This window comes from Cylas formicarius, unplaced genomic scaffold, assembly GCF_029955315.1.
Source record: "Cylas formicarius isolate icCylForm1 unplaced genomic scaffold, icCylForm1.1 PGA_scaffold_10__41_contigs__length_53128322, whole genome shotgun sequence".
In the NCBI taxonomy this organism is placed as follows: domain Eukaryota; kingdom Metazoa; phylum Arthropoda; class Insecta; order Coleoptera; family Brentidae; genus Cylas; species Cylas formicarius.
The window spans coordinates 17,641,316-17,646,989 of record NW_026844214.1 but is presented as its reverse complement, the minus strand read 5'-3'; the positions used below and the strand labels follow the sequence as shown (position 1 = coordinate 17,646,989).

Below are 5,674 nucleotides of genomic sequence, written 5' to 3'. Positions count from 1 at the left end.
AATATGGAAAAAAAGCGATATTTCTATTGTCGATTTTAAAGCCAACACTTAGTAGTCTCACATTTTTAAGTTTGATATAAAAAATTTGATTTAAGCTCGTCAATACTATTTATAAAACTTCTGCAGTTCTCCTTCAACAGGGAAAAGTGATAGTTTCATACTTAATTTCTTTCATTTCATTGAACAATTAAAAAGCATTACATTACATTCACAGAATATTCTAGTAGAATTTCTCTTCACTAAAGTCCTTATTCCTGAAACTCAACATTATTTCACATACATTAAAATCCTAAAATCTGGAACCAAACCTTTTCATCTTAATTGAAAAATGTCTGCCTGGAACATTTTTTTTTTCTTATAACGCTACGTCGATGATACTTTTATTATATGGCTTCATTGTCAAAAATCTCTACTAGATTTTGTTAGACATTTAAACTCTATTCACCCTAACATACGTTTTATCATTGTATTACGAAGTAATTACAATCTCTCATTCTTAGATATTCAAATAAATAGAAAATCAGACCTAACATTGGGTCATTGTGTTTACAGAAAACCTACGCACACAGACCGTAATGCATTGTCACATCACCATTCGGCCCAAAAATCATCGTAACACTATCTCAGCCCCAGTCACTGAACGCAGAATTAAAACACCTTACATCTGCTCTTCTCTTTAATAACGTTCACATTAAAGATATTAAGCGTTCCATTACAAAATAGGTACACGTCACCACAACCTTCCAGAGACCACATATCAAAAGTTCTTAAGAGATATAACGTCAAAACCAGAATTAAAACTTGTCCAAAAACGTCTCAACATCTTCGATCCGTCAAAGACAAAATTCCGTTTGAGATGCCAGAATTCATATGCGGCGAAGAATATATTATAGAGACCGGACGAAAAATATCAACTAGACTCAATGAACATGAAAGAGCTTTAAGACTAAGACAAATAGGCTCAGCAGTTTCCGAGCACGATCACGAAGCCGAACATAATTTTTTTCTACTTTCTACAGGAGAAATAAAGAAGTTTCTTTGAAAAATTAAGATCGTGAATTTTACCGTTTTACTGCTTTCTGTTCATTAAGTAACACCTGGTGTTCTATGGCTGTTGGGTTATGGAAGACCTTAGATAGTTTACAAACAATTATTGTTAAACAAAAAATATTTTAATTTTATGTGAAAATAGCTAGCGTATATAAAAAAAATCGCCGATTTATTTCAATTTCCATTTCCATTTCAATTTCAATAAAGTTTTCCTCTAACCCGCGACCTCTGCTAATGTATTTTTTATTATAAGAGCACTATTGGGCTGAATTGTTTGTAATAAGGTTGACGGCAGAGATTTGAAGGAAAACTTGGAAACAATTTTAATCGCAGTAATCAAAAGCGTTCGTTGCCCATGGCGCAGAAATAAATATAGTACCAAACCAAGATAATAGGACTCCCCCCCGTTTTCCTATTGTGTTCAATGGCGAGATGAACACATGTTCTTGTCTCAGCTTATTTCAGAGATAAGGAGGTGCGCGTCGCATCGTCTTCAGCCGCTCTTATCTTCCCAAACAACAAAAAACTACAAATTACCGAGTCATTGTTAACGGTGTGCGATCGAAGCTTTATTGGTATTGTTCATCGGCCTGATACGATAACCAATTACGTTCCGAGAGAAATTTTTATTGTCTAAGAAAATGAGCTTTGGTCTTTTGTGCACGAAAGGTCAACATTGTTAGTACGAGGCGCATTATTATACCTGCCGGCGACCAGCGAAATGTGGGACTTGTGATTGATCGTAATTTTCTCCAAATTATTGATTATCGGATCATGTACCGTTATCCGAGGTAGAAACCATGAAAACAAATTTTCCCGTCTAGCAATTTTTTAAACATACATAAAACAGGCGTAAAATATCCTGTCTTTTCACGTGTATAGCGAATTCCTAATTTTTTAGAAGTGGGCAATTATAATTTTATTTTCTTCTTCGGGAACAAATATTATGAATTTGTGGTTATATTTCTTGGCGAGCTTAGTATTTCAGAATTTTTAAGAAAAATTTATAAAAGTACATACATACCCTAAGTTTAAATGATGCAAATTTTACAACAGAAAAGACGGCTAGTAATGGGGATTCCCGTCTTTCTCGTGTTTATTATTTTTATTATAATTATTGCATTTCCTTATTTAATTATATAATAAATATTAAAATCATTTACATAATATTATTTAATAATCAAACAATATTTTTATAAAATATATTTTTTTATTATATTTATAAATTTCTTACAAAACCTCCGAATAAGGCGCATATAAATTGATACACTTAGCAATTCCAAATAAAAAGGTTTTGCTAACTTTCTGAAAAAATCATAGATCAGAAAGTAGCAAGAATAATGTATTTTTCAGGAGTGTAATTTGAACAAAGTCTTCAAATACAGAATTATGTATATGTATATTTGATTAATATTTTTTATGTCTTAAAATTATCTTATTTAAAAAAAATATCTGAAGAATGCTCAAATACTGATTTATTTATTTATTTAAAATAATATTCACAAATACAATAAAATAAAATCAAATTAATTTTATGTATACGACTTTATTTATATAATCATCTTTATAAGATGTATAATAAGAATAAAATAATTTAATAGTACCCAACGAAAATTCCAAAAATTTCTAATTTTTTAATGCACATCGTATAGAAAGTAAAAAGCTCTCGATAGCAACAGTAGGCCATTAAATATTTACTACAATTTTCCCATGCATTTTATGAGAGTTCTTTATTAGTAAATAACTAAACCCAAATCTGTTTTTCATTCTCTTATCTGACGCTCCAAATAAAAGTTCAAGCCTGTACCTTAGTCGCACTCGCCGTACTTGTATCGTGATACGAACAAAACTGACAGAAGCTGCGATGTCCGAGTGGTTAAGGAGTTTGACTCGAAATCAAATGGGCTTTGCCCGCACAGGTTCGAATCCTGTTCGCAGCGGTAGTTTTTTTTTCTTTTCAGAAAATGTATTTGGTAGCGTTTTAATTTGTGTATTTGTTTAATATGTACTCTTAATATCAAATATTTCATTACTGAAAACCACTCAAAAATGAAATTTAATATTTTATACTTAGCTACCGAAACATACGATTTTATTTTCATTTTGATTAAGTGTATTTAGCTTTTAGATTAAATTTACAAATATTTATTAAAAAAAATCAAGGATTTAAAAAAAAACTAAATTTCACTTGTTCAGTAATATTCAGAAAATGTTGAACGAAACAAATATAAATAAATGATCAAATTCAAACAACTGTTGCATACGCAAAAAGTTTGTAGTCAATTGACCAATCAAGTCAAATTCTATTTAATTCGGTCAGAACGGCATAAGTAATATAATATTTATTTATTAAGTCGCTAACAAAGGCAAATAACCCATTCTCAAGAACAAAAAGATAACAATAAACTAATTATTGATACTTCATTATTTTAAGAAAAACTTTTTATAGCATATACATAATTATTGAAGCCACACGGCATGGAATATTGTTGGCAAAATAGGTGAGTGCGGATATATGGCTATAATTGTAAGAGGTGTATAGCATTTTTAAAATCTCTGATCAAAATAAGTAGATGTTTTTAAAAAATTCTTAGTACCTAAGCCTTAAGATTCAAACATTTAAAATTTTCCCAAAATCTGTTTTCACGTTGCAAATACTTTAGAAATAGTATTTTAGTAAGTTATGCAAACTGTAAACAAACAACAAAGTAACACTTTTTGAAAGCCGCTTATTTTGCAGTAAAGTCAAATGTGAATTTTTACTGAAATATTCACCCAAACCTGTTTCTTATGTTTTGTGATGTATAGAGATTAAATTGCACTTATAAGTTATTTTACAGAGATTCTGTATTCCTGCGTTCCTGCTAAAATATTTTAAGAGATGGCGCACTCGATTATTTCAAACAGAGCGTCCTTCATTTTGTTACATTTTTCAATTCATCTAAAAATCACAATTTTTGCATATTTATTTACATTTTTATAATCGTTTGTACTTCAGTTTCAAAATTACGGCAACTATTTTTAGCTTTTGAAATATGATCCTTGCAACATTCTCCTTTGTAAGTTTTCCTTGTGCGCTCAATTAATTGATGTTAACCATGGCTTCCTAGGAAAATGGTACACAGATTTTTTTATAAGATTCTTCTTCGGCTTTTTCTGATCACAAATAGTAAATATTAGCAAAATTGTCCATTAATATATGAAAAAGCACAAAACGAAAACTGCAATTAATTGAAAGTTTGACGAAATTACTCGGTTTATCTTATTTCTCACACTGAACATTGATCTAATGTTTAGAGTAAATTTATTTTTATGGAAATAACATAATAAATATTATTGTAAATTATTGTAGATGTTTCTTTACAAACGCGTTTTGGCAATTTCATTTGCATTGTTAAGTAACAGTGTAAGTATACATTGAACACAAATATATCTATTACGTCACCGTATGAGCGAACCTGCCAATGTGCGGCAGTAGCGTTTTGATTTCTTTCAATTCGTATTTGCATATTACTTAATTCGGTTTCAGTAAGTTCTATGTATATTACGCGTTGTTTCTAAATATATATAAAAACGGACCAAAAGCTTTAATTTCTTTTTTTAACATTTCGATGTGTTTTAGAAAGGTAGGTAACTCTATATAAAAATAAATAAGAACCAAAAGTTCAGATTTTCACGAAATTATATATTTTTACATGACAATTGTTTCGACAACACCGTGTCTTTATCAAATGTAATATTTACAAACTACCTGCTACTATATATACCGAAAAATGACAATAAAAACTTAATTAATGTTGTTGTGAGGATTTAAGTTGAATAAAGGAGAGGTATTTAAATCTAATTGATCGTTAAGCAAAACATTTGAATATCTCATTTTATCAATCTCCATGGCTTCCAATAAATTTAATTTTCTACTTCTTGTGGCTGGATGTAAAATATCAAAATTGTCTTCAAAAATGTGTTTTTCTGTGTTTAAGTGTGTAGCATAATTGCAATCTAGACTACAGTTTTTAAACGCTAAACGCTCTTTTATGTTCGTTAATGCGTTTCTTGAATTATCTACCTGTTTGTCCAATATAAATTTTAGGACTAGATCCGCATTTTCACCTGCAGACACCTGATTTTTGAGATTTTGGACATTTTGTTTTATTGTTTTTTAAAAATTTTCCTATGGTGTTGTTAGTTCTGAAAGCTATTTTTAAACCACATTTTGACAAATGTTTTGAAACTTTTTCACTGGGTTCCCCTATGTATGTAATTGTTTTAAATTGTTTGTGTTCTGTATTAGATTTCGGATAGATAGAGTTTATTGTTGTCTGGATTGACGGATTGTAGCCGTTGTTCAGTACATTTTGTTTAATGATATTAAGTTTTTTGTTGTAATTTTCTGTTGAGAATGGCGTATTAAGAAGTCTGTGTATAAAAGAGTGAAATACAGCCATTTCGTGTGTATAAGGGTGATTTGAGTTGTTATGTATGACTGTGTCTATGTGTGAAGGTTTATGATAAATGGAAAAATCTAATTTGTTTTTCGTTTTCGTAATAGTTAAGTCTAAAAAATTAAGAGAGTTATCCTGTTCAATCTCGATAGTCAATTTTATACGATTATGTAATGAATTAA

General features: G+C 29.7%; 1 non-coding gene across 1 annotated transcript; it reads left to right on the top strand.

Annotated features, from left to right (window-relative positions):
- Positions 1-2,908: 2,908 nt before the first annotated feature.
- On the top strand, positions 2,909-2,990 carry Trnas-cga (transfer RNA serine (anticodon CGA)). Its single transcript has one exon. It is a non-coding gene; the product is annotated as a tRNA-Ser (tRNA).
- Positions 2,991-5,674: the final 2,684 nt, after the last annotated feature.